An 11,047-nucleotide genomic window follows, 5' to 3' on the forward strand; every position below is an offset into this window, starting at 1 on the left:
ACCCAAAATTTGAGCTAGTGGTTTGCCATGCTATGGGTGGAAACATGTTGGGAACATGTTGGCCTAGTGAGGTATGTAGGAAAAAAATAAAATAAGGGGCATGGGCATAAAATAATGAAAAGGAGTATGATGAATACAAAAAAAAAAATGTGTGTAGTTGTTTCCCCCCCCCATTGCCGTGAGCTAAAGAAAAGAAAGGAGAAAATTTTTGTTCATCCTTTCTCATCTTCATTTAGCCGAAACTAGAAAGAAAAAAACAAAGAAAAAAAATGCTCATCCTTTGGTTCATCCTTGGCCAAAAGTTTTAAGGAGGAAGGAAGAAGAAAGGTTGAAGAGGTTCGGCCATGTATGTAGCTAGGCTAAGGTATGTTTGATGATGTTCCATGAGATGCATGCATGTTTTAGTTGTTAGCTTGAGTTCTACCTAGCCCATGGTCTAAATCTTGCTATGTGATGGAAATGACACTCGGCCATGGATGCATCATTCTTGGTTGATGTTTGATGTTGTGGTGATGAGGCATGAGGATGAGTTAAGATTCGGCCTAGGTGGAGTTTGTGTTAATGCCATTGCATGCTAAATATGAAGCTTGTTAATGATGCATGTGATGGTGGCTTGATGATTCTTGAACCTCCTTTTTAGCATTTTTGAGTGAGCACATATGTGCATTGGTTGCTAAATGGAGAAGAATCGGCTAGCAAGTTGTGTGCTAAGGCCGAATATAAATTTTGCATGTTAATGAGCAATGCATGTGTTAAATTGATGGAAAGGGAGAGGATGCTTTACTAGTGTGTATATGTGTGTATTAGCCAAGTTTTGAACTTGAAACAAAAGGGTGTTTAGTCAATACAAGTGACCATACTTGTAGAATGTATTAAGTGTTGAAATCGGCCCCAAAATAGACATGCATATTCGGCCAAGGGGGAAAAATTAGCTAAAATGTTGAGTTTGATTCATGATTCCGTACATATGTGACTTTAATGTCTAATGTATAAATATGGGCTAAGTGCCTTGTGTTTCTCTTTTCGATGCTCAAATGATTAAATCAATTTATTTGTTTAATTAAGCTCAAGAGCAAAGGGGAACTAAATCCGATAAAGGGAAGGAAAAAGTGGTCGAATAGCTATCGGAATCGTTCGACAACACCCGAGGTAAGTTCTTGAGTAAGAGAGCTTAAATTAAGATTTGATTAGATCATGTTTTAAGCAAATCAAAATCATGCTCTTTGTGTGTGGCTATTGAGCCGAAATCACAAGAATGATAAGTGTCTTGTGTTTGAGTTTTGCTAACGAAAATGAAACACGAATGTGTCATGATTTATTGTTAAATGTGCATGGTTATTTGAATGTTGTCCGGGCTAAGTCCCGAAGGCTTGTGCTAAGTGACAATATCCGGACTAAGATCCGAAGGCATTTGTGCGAGATACTAATTCCGGGCTAAGCCCGAAGGCATTTGTGCGAGTTACTAAATCCGGGTTAAGTCCCGAAGGCATTTGTGCGAATTACTATAACCGGGCTATGTCCCGAAGGCATTTGAACGAGGAGCTATATCCGGTTAAATTCCGAAGGTACGTGATTTGGGAATGAATGAACTTGCTGTAAAATTCCAGTTAATACTCTCGAAACATCCCAACATTGAGGTATGTTTCGTATGTGCTTGAATTTAGTTGAGCCCTTACAAATAAGTATTCGCTCAGTTGATAAACGAGCTACCGGCCTTTGGCTGAGTTGATCTTTTGTGTATGTACATAAGGGTTGGTAATGTGAAGCAAGTATGATATCGATAATTTGTGCATATGAAATTATCCGTTTAGCCATATGAATGCTATACTTTTGTTGTGCTGGAATTCCTTGCTCAAAACTTACTAAGCATAAATTGCTTACTCCGTTTCATTGCTCCTCTGTTTTATAGATTTGGTTCTCCAGCTATCGGACTCGGGATCTTGAGGTCAAAGTCGCCCACACTATCAAAGCCCCCTTTTGGTACAATTTTGGTTGAACTTCGAAATGGCATGTATAGGACTACCCGTTTGTTGTGGGTCGTGGACCCTTTGGACTTGTATAAATTTTGGATAGCCATGCGAAAATGGCTTATATGTGTTTGAGTATATTGTTATAATCATTTGGTGTGGATATGCTTGACAAGGATTGGCCATGGGGATGGTTAATCACTTTCATAAATTGTGCTATTTATGCAAAAAGGGCTAGTTGAATCATGGAAACCATGAAATAGGTAAAGTCTACCTTAAAGGCAGATGCTGACAGCAGCAGTGATGTAGATTTGGAAAATCACTAAAAATAGTAGGAAGAGAATTAAATAGTGAATAAATTATGTAAACAAACCTTGATGAATCTACTTTCATAGGAAAGTAACGAAACAATCATACGGACAGTATGTTAAGAGATATTCAGGTTCTCGTGAGACAGGGCCAGAACGGTTTCTGGATTTCCTGTTCCGACTTTGGAAATTCATTATAAATTAACCAGAGATAATTAGGAGTCATACCATATATGGATAGATTCCTCTCTGAGTCTAGTTTCTATAGAAACAAACGGCATCAGTATTGAAGCCCTGTACAGGGAGATATCCAAGTCGTAATGCGCAAAGGTCAGGGTAGTCGAACCCTGTAACATGGGAGACTTTGACTAATAAACTGTACTAATTGGCCCGACCAAAAATTGTAGAAAAAAATATTTAGATGGGCATATGAGTCTAGTTTCAGGGAAAATTTACGGAACTGGATTCCGAGTTGTGAAACTCAAGATATGGTTTTTAAAGCGACTAGTACGCAGATTGGCAGTGTCTGGGAAATTTTTTTATAAGGGGCTTAAAGTCTGTTAACACCTCGTGTTCGACTCCGGTGTCGGTCTCGGGTTCGGGGTGTTACAGATGACAACATTATCACTTTTCCATGTGTTTCAGCCGTCCATGCCCTAAGAAAAAGAAGGAAAACTCTTTTGCTTTCTTTTCCAATTAATCCAAAATTTATCAAGTTAATTGAGTTCTTTCCTTAAGAATTTTATCAATTTTCAATCATGGGAGCTTTATTTAACTAACCCATATATTGATTTCTTCAATTGTTTCATATTTAGCAAGTAACCATTAAAGCATAATTGATGAAATTAAGCTTGAATATGAAGAGATTGTTAGTTAGTAAGCTTGATTATGTTAAGGATTAAGTTAGAAATAAAGTTAAGCTTTATAGATAATTTTATGACATTAGGACCAAATTAAATAAATTAAAAACTATTAGGGAATTATGTTATAGATTAAAATTACAAGTTCCTAATGAAAGGATATGAAATTGAATTTTGATTCGATGTTACATATCAAAAAATATGAGTATTTCAGATATATGGACTAAAATGAATAAAATACAAAATATGTTTGATCGTATGTTTTTGATGTGATTGAGTGGAAACTAATACCATTTTTATAATTGAATCATTGAAAGTAGTTAAAGATGACCTTGGGTTGTCCAAAGAGAAAGAAAGGCGAGAGTCGAGACCGCCGCCCGATGTGTGTGCACCCAAGCTATAAAATTAATGCAGATAAAAGCATACTGCAAGTGAACAGATCAATTTGTAGTATAGTTTTAATTTACAACAAAGTACATGAGTATTTTGAAGATCATACACAATAAAGGTATGACTAAAACTGAATTAAACAGTAACAAAGAACGTGCAAAGCTAAGTCTAACTTGTTACTTCCCTAATTATTATAGTACAACTAAACATAAATTAAGAGTGTAAAGTTAACTACAAAAAGGATCTAATTACAAAAATAATAAAACTGGAAAATAAATCGATCAAGAATGACAGATAGGAATTGACCAATTTCCATGATTGTAATTAATCTAGACTCAATGTTTTTTACTGATTAATTATTAATTGATCTAATTAATACATTTCTACCTGTAGTTCTACCAATTAATCAATTTAGTCCATTTATCTTTCGACATGATGGATCTAAATGGGACAATTGAATTGGTTCCGGGTAAAATCTCCTTTCGGTCTCATTTACCTAGATTACTACCTAAAGTTGTCAAATCTAGGATTTTAAGTTCATTCAATTTGATCCAATTAACCAATTTCAATCCCTAAGTTAGATTAACTACTCAATCTTCAATTAATCAACATTCATAAAAATTTAGTTAAAACCCATTGTAAGTACACTTAACCCAATTAATTCGTAAAACATTAATAGAATGAATAACAAGAAAGTATAAGGGTTGAGAGATGCTAAGTAATTCTATGAGTCTGATTGTGCGATTGGTAGCAACTAAAATGCTTGTAATAGAAACGTTCAATCACTCGTATTGATAATAAATCCGCAGCAAATGAATTTATGAAAAAAAGTAAAAGATAGAAAATCTAAAGAATGAAATTAAGAAATTGAATTACTAGAATTCTAAATAACAATGTTGTAAAGAAAATCCTAAGAATCTAATTACTAAGCTACTATGAATTTTCAAAAGCCTCCTTTTAATTAAGCTTAAGAGTTAACATTTATAGAACTAATGATGTTTGACCTAATTAGGGCGACTGTGCCCTGAATTACGAGTAAAAATTGATTGTGCATATGGATAACACTTTTGCATATTTTAAGTTCATCGAGCCTCAATGTCGAGTCATCACATGTCCAATGTTGCGACTTTCTAGGCCGTTTGCTTGAGAGGGACTTGGGTGTCGCAACTTTGCTCCTCAATGTCATGACTTTGCTGCAACCTTGGAATCTACTTCCATCTTTCGCTACTATCGTGGATGTCGTGACTTCAAGTGTTGAATGTTGCGACTTTAGCTTCCAATGTCGTGACCTTGGTCACGGTCTGCTTGTCTTGTCGATGTTGCTCGAAAATCCTTCTAAGTGTATATGCAGTGTCAATGTTACGATTTTATGTTCTCCATGTCCCGACTTTCTGGGCAATCCATTAACTCTTTCTATTTGGTTCGAGTCGTTTCTTGCCCCACTACATCAACTTGTTAAAACTTCATTAGGCTCGAGTTGGACTAATTGGTCAATAAACATTATAAAAAGGATTGTTTTATTTAATTACGTATAACTAATATATACTTCATAAAGCTATTAAAATGACATAAAAATGCTTGATTACAAGCTTCTTAAGTATTAAAAAGAATTTAATTTACCATATTAAATTATGCTAGATCAAATTCCCCCACACTTAAATGTTTGTCCTCATTTGTCCTCAAGCAAACACATAAGCCAACAAACAAGAAGCAAAATATGACAACCCTTGAGCATGCTTAATGAAGAGATTTGATTAAAGATATAGACAATAAGAATGACTTTTCTATCGTACAATTTCGGTATGATACTTAGAGAATTCACAACTTTTAAAAGTGATAATTCAAAGAACTACAACATGAACAAGTTTAAAGGTGATCATATATATTCTCTATTTATCATACTAATCCATCAAAATTCATTGTAGAGATGTAACATTATAGCAGAAGAACATAAAGCAATCATTTCTCATACAAATAACACCTATTTATCATACTAATCCATCAAAATTCATTGTAGAGATGTAACATTATAGCAGAAGAACATAAAGCAATCATTTCTCATACAAATAACACGACAATCATACAATATTTATAAGCACAATTGTGAATATAATTTTTTTTAACAAAAAAAAGTTATTGTATTATTGATTTGAAATAGATCATGAGAAACTTGCAATGTGACTAAATGAATCTAGAATGTTGCATACTTACTCTACTTTAATTTTCTAGCTATTATATATAGCTAATAGTTGTTTAACAGACAACTCTTGATATTATGAATAAGAGTGAGCAATCAGTCGAATCGAATCGAATGAAAAAATTTTAAATTTTTCGAATTTTATTTTATCATCTTAACTCGATTTGAAATTTTCTCGAATCGAGTCGAGTGAGATGAAATTTAAATTAAATTGAATTGAATATATTTGTTCTAGTTAAATTAAAAAAATTTGTGTTTTTCAATGTATTTTTTAAAAAATATTTTTTTTAAAAAATTTTAAATATGATCTTACAATGAAAAAAAAATGTTAGTGAACAAATAAAAGCAGCAAAACATAAGTCCAAGTGAACAACAACACAATATGATTATAATAACAAAATATAAACAAAAAACCAAAATACAACAAAAAAACAAAACAAACCCAATTTTTTGATTCTCCACACAATTAAGTCAGCCGAATTGAAACGATGTGTTGCTGGAAACATTGCATGTCTCTATCAATCAAACAAATAAATAAAACATTGCATATCTTACAGTTATATTCTGTTCCTAAGAAGAAAATCAAATGAGAACTTTCCATTGAAGTGCTGTGCTATTTCTCCAATTCCATTCAATTCAAACGCCAACTTCGTAAACCATTTCCGTCTTTCAATATAACCAATTAATCATAGAATCGAGTGCTATGATTGCTTTTAAGATAGCATTTTATTAATAGAGTTTTAAATAATAAATTTAAAAAAAAAACACTCATAACCTAAAATATGCAGCAGCAGTAATATTTTAATTTAATCTCACAGTAGTATATGCAACAACAACCGTTATATTTTTATATTAAAAAAAAACTTATAACCTAAAATATGCAGCAGCAGTAATATTTTTTTCTCGATTAATTTAATCCCACGATCATATATGCAGCAACAGTTACCTCGGGACAAACCTGGGAGATGCAGAAAAGTATAGGTTAAAACTGAAGAGAACGGACCGGCACCGACAAGAAGGAACACCACTTTCGAAGCGACCGGAGATTGTGAGGGATTTGCCCAGCCTAAAAAAGTTCGATGAACTGATGAAGAAGAAGAATGGAGATAGGGAGTTTAATTTAGGAGGTTTGAATGAACCAATGAAGAAGAAGAATAAGAAGAATGAAGGGTTTAATTTAGAGATTTTTTAAGGAGAGTGGGGATTTAATTTAGGAATTTTTGAAGGAGAAGCATGTATTTGGGGTCTGAAAGGATTAAGAGTTTGATTTGGGAAAAGTTGGGAAAATTGTGGGGCTTGCCGACTGGGGGGAATAGGGTAAAAGAGTTGGGTCAATACAATAATAATAATATAGATTAATATTTAATTTATTTGAGTTATTTAAATTTTAAAAAAATCTAATTAATTTAATTAATTCAATTCAAATAATTTAAAATTTAAAATTTTTTATTTTTTTAAGATGAATCCAATTGTGCTTGCCGGTTGTACGATGGATTTAATTGTATGCAATTGATAACTTTATATTAATTATAAATATTGGACCCATTATGTCTGCGTGAGCCACGTTCCAAATAGTAAACATAATTAAGCAACTGTTTAAATTTTTAATCAGAGAACAGTTAAACTGCCTTTTAGCTGCCAACCAATATAAGCAGGAAAACTTCCTTCAAGTAAAGGGATAAAGAACAAAATATTTAAAAAAAAAAGAGAAAATAAATTTTGACTTCCTTGCTTATGACGTAAGACCAATTTTAGAAAAAGAAGAGAATATCAACTTCGTAACAGTCAGCCGTCAAAATACCTTTGAATAACATTTTGGCCGTTTGATATATATATATAACATTCGGCCATTTGCAATGGCAATTCAATCATGAAGGAGAAAATTGTATTTAGCTATTCAATAACATTATTATTATTATTATTTTGCAAAAGATGATTGCTATTTATTAAATGGCACATGGTTCAAAGTGTTTTAAACAGTCTCATCAAACAGAACATAAGAAAAAACAAAACGCAGCAGACCAACAACCAAACCACAAAACCGCACATAGATAAATAGCAAAACCATAAATGAAAAAGATAAAAACCACCTTATGCCAGATACCCAATGACTCAAAAGCAGAAATATCAGCCAACACCTATCTTCTCTTTGTGTAAAAACTTATCTGAGATAAGCAAACTAAAGAAGAGTAAAAAGCTTTGAACCCATCCATAGAGATTCTTTGAACCTTCTCCATAGTCAAAGCGATCCCAAAAAGAAACTTAGCGATTCTGGATCCCAACCATCTGATCCTTATTTGCCATATTCCTCACTGATTCTAGAGCTCCATCTACCCAAACGTAAGAGATTTGTTGTCTTCTTCCTTCCAAAGTCAAGGTGCGAGCTGCTCTGTTAACCGCACGAGAAACAAAAAAGTAAGAGACTTTTTCGAAATTATTTTCAAGGATACGAATATTGTGCATAATCGGTCTGAGAATAGATTTATCTTCAAATGTTATCTTGAGTTTTTTTATTATCGACAGGGAGTCCCCTTCCAAGAAAAGACGTCGAAAACCCATTTCAAGCGCAAAAAGCATACCCTTTCGCACACCCTTGCTTCAGCTACAAACGCGTCGACAACATCCTCAAAAAGGTAAGTACACGCCCCTACGATTTCACTTTCTAAATTTCTAGCTAAAACTGATGTAATAAAGTTTCTAGAGTCACTTTGAAAAGATGCGTCAAAATTTATCTTAATAATACCAATGTTTGGGGGACTCGCCCCTACGATTTCACTTTCAAAATTTCTAGCTAAAACTGGTGTAATAGAGTTTCTAGAGTCACTTTGAAAAGATGTGTCAAAATTTATATTAATAATACCAATGTTTGGGGGACTCCATAGCTCCTTCGACAATGATCTAGAAAAAATCTAGAGGTTCTCTTGGCTTAATATTATCTCTCGGCTGTAGCCTCAAATAAAACCTAACAATTCTTGCAAAGAAAACTTAACACATTTATGAATAAGTTTATTTCTTCGATACCATAGGGCCCATAAAGAAATAGCGATAATCTGTCTGTTATGTTCATTTGCTGTATAAAAAGTGCAAATAAATCAAGTTTTACAATTTGAGGTACCCCCAACTGGAGCAAGCGTGATTTGAAGAGAAGCCCAAACTTGCTGTAATATACCACAAGACCACAGCAAATGGTCAAAGTCCTCCGGCGCTTCCTTGCAAATTGGACAAACGACATCAACAATTAATTTCCTCTGAAACAGATTACAAAAATGAGGCACAAAATTATTAAACAATCTCTATATGTGTATTTTTATTTTAGCTGGAATGTGCATAGGCCAAAAAGATTTGCAGAAATCCTTGTAATTTTCTGTATTAGGGAAGTTGTAATTATTATTTTGTAAATGTTTTGTAACTAGGACCCGATACCCACTTTTCGCTGAGTACACCCCAGTGGCCTTATGTTTCCAGACCAGCATATCATCCGATCTAACACCAGAAATCGGAATGGAGAAAATAGGAATCACTTGATCATCATCAAGAAGACTGCAAATCAGATCCTTATTCCAGGTATTGGTCTCTGCCAATTAATTGATTCATAGTCTTCCAATTAGGCTTAATATTCGGTACTGATATATGCTATTCACTGGACCAGGCAGCCAAGGATCATTGCATATATTAACACGAACACCATTGCCAAAATGCCAAAATATCCCCTTTGCAATCAAATCTCGAGCATTACAAATGCTTCTCCAAGTAAACGATGGGTAAGAACCGATTTTTGCCGATAAGATATCTGAAAAATGGATAATATCTAGCTTTCAAAACTTTAATTAAAAGGCAATTAGGCTGGGATAAAGGATGCCAAACTTGTTTTGCTAATAATGTCGTATTAAACAAAAACAAATTTCTAAATCCCAGCCCACCAACACATTTCGGTTTATACAAAGCATCCCAATTGCTCCAATGAATGCATTCAGTAGATTTATTATTAAACCACTAGAATTTATTCATTATGCCTTTTAACTTGCGACATAAAGATTTTGGCAAAGCAAAGCATTGCATGACATAAAATGGTATAGCTTGTAAAACTGATTTAATGAAAACCTCCTTACCCCCCATTGAGAGATAGCGTAAGCTCCACCCATCAATTTTTTTTCCTGAACTGATCAACAAAGTTAGCAAAAGCCCATGTCTTTTTCCGTCCAACCATTATTTGTAAACCTAAACACTTCTCAAGATTTGAAGCCACCAGAACACCCAATAGGTTGGTTATAATCTCTCTGTCATTAGACTCCACATTAGCCCCAAAATAGATAAGAGATTTATCGAAATTCACTCGTCGTCCCGAAACCATGTCATACTCCTGAATAATATTTCAAACCACACTAGCTCCCTCACTTGAGGCATCCCAAAAAAAATTGCAGTTATCCACAAAAAACAAGTGGTTAATCGAATGTCTTTCCCTTCCAATAGGAGCACCCTTCATCAGCCCTTTATGTTTGCCTTCATTAAGCAGTGTAGAAGAACCCTTAGCACAAATTAAAAAGAGATAAGGGCTGAGTGGATCGCCCTATCTTAAACCTCGCGAAGGTGAGAACCAATCACTATTAGACCTATTAAGACTCACGGAATAGGAGACAGAACAAACATATCTCATAATAAAGATAACTTTATCAGTATGAAAACCCAAACGAGTCATCATTCCAGCCAAAAATTCTACTCAACATGATCGTATGTTTTACTCATATCGAATTTAAGCGCAAAATTCCCTTTTTTACCTTTCTTATTCATTTTAAAGGAGTGAAAAACCTCATAAGCAATTAACACATTATCCGAAATATGTCTTCTTGGGATGAAAGCCCCTTGAGCTTTATTTATACAACTTCCCAAAATTGCACTCATACGATCCATTAAGACTTTCGCAATAATTTTGTAAACTACGTTACAAAGACTTATAGGTCGAAATTGTGAGAAATTTTTTGGTTTCTAAACTTTAGGAATCAAAAGAATGCGGGTTTTATTAATCTCTCCTATTTCAGATTCACCATTCAGAATAGATAAACAGTAATTAGAAATATCAGACCTAATAATATGCCAGAACCTTTGGAAAAAAATTACGGGAAAACTGTCGATGCCGGGAGCCTTCAAAGGTGCCATTGACTTGACAGCATAGCCAATATCCTCCTCAGTGAACTGTTTAAGCAATTTATCATTCATACTCATAGTAATCTTTTTCTCCACTAACCCAAACAAATGTTCATCAGCACCTATTTTAGAGGCCGAAAATAAATTACCAAAATAATCCGAAGCGAGCTATAACATCTTATC

General features: G+C 33.9%; 2 long non-coding RNA genes across 3 annotated transcripts; one reads left to right on the forward strand and one right to left on the reverse strand.

The window, feature by feature from the left end:
- Positions 1–4,372: 4,372 nt before the first annotated feature.
- On the reverse strand, positions 4,373–7,519 carry LOC107952782 (uncharacterized). The gene is made up of 2 exons (XR_005906717.1): positions 5,599–7,519; positions 4,373–5,506 (listed from the first exon to the last, which is right to left on the reverse strand). It is a non-coding gene; the product is annotated as an uncharacterized lncRNA (long non-coding RNA).
- Positions 7,520–7,719: 200 nt separating this feature from the next.
- On the forward strand, positions 7,720–9,712 carry LOC107952781 (uncharacterized). Of its 2 annotated transcripts, XR_001698921.2 has the most exons (4): positions 7,720–8,137; positions 8,246–8,355; positions 8,834–9,286; positions 9,372–9,712. It is a non-coding gene; the product is annotated as an uncharacterized lncRNA (long non-coding RNA). The 2 variants fall into 2 exon arrangements; XR_001698920.2 differs by having other exon boundaries at positions 8,246–9,286.
- Positions 9,713–11,047: the final 1,335 nt, after the last annotated feature.

Source organism: Gossypium hirsutum, chromosome A12 (genome assembly GCF_007990345.1).
Source record: "Gossypium hirsutum isolate 1008001.06 chromosome A12, Gossypium_hirsutum_v2.1, whole genome shotgun sequence".
NCBI lineage: Eukaryota > Viridiplantae > Streptophyta > Magnoliopsida > Malvales > Malvaceae > Gossypium > Gossypium hirsutum.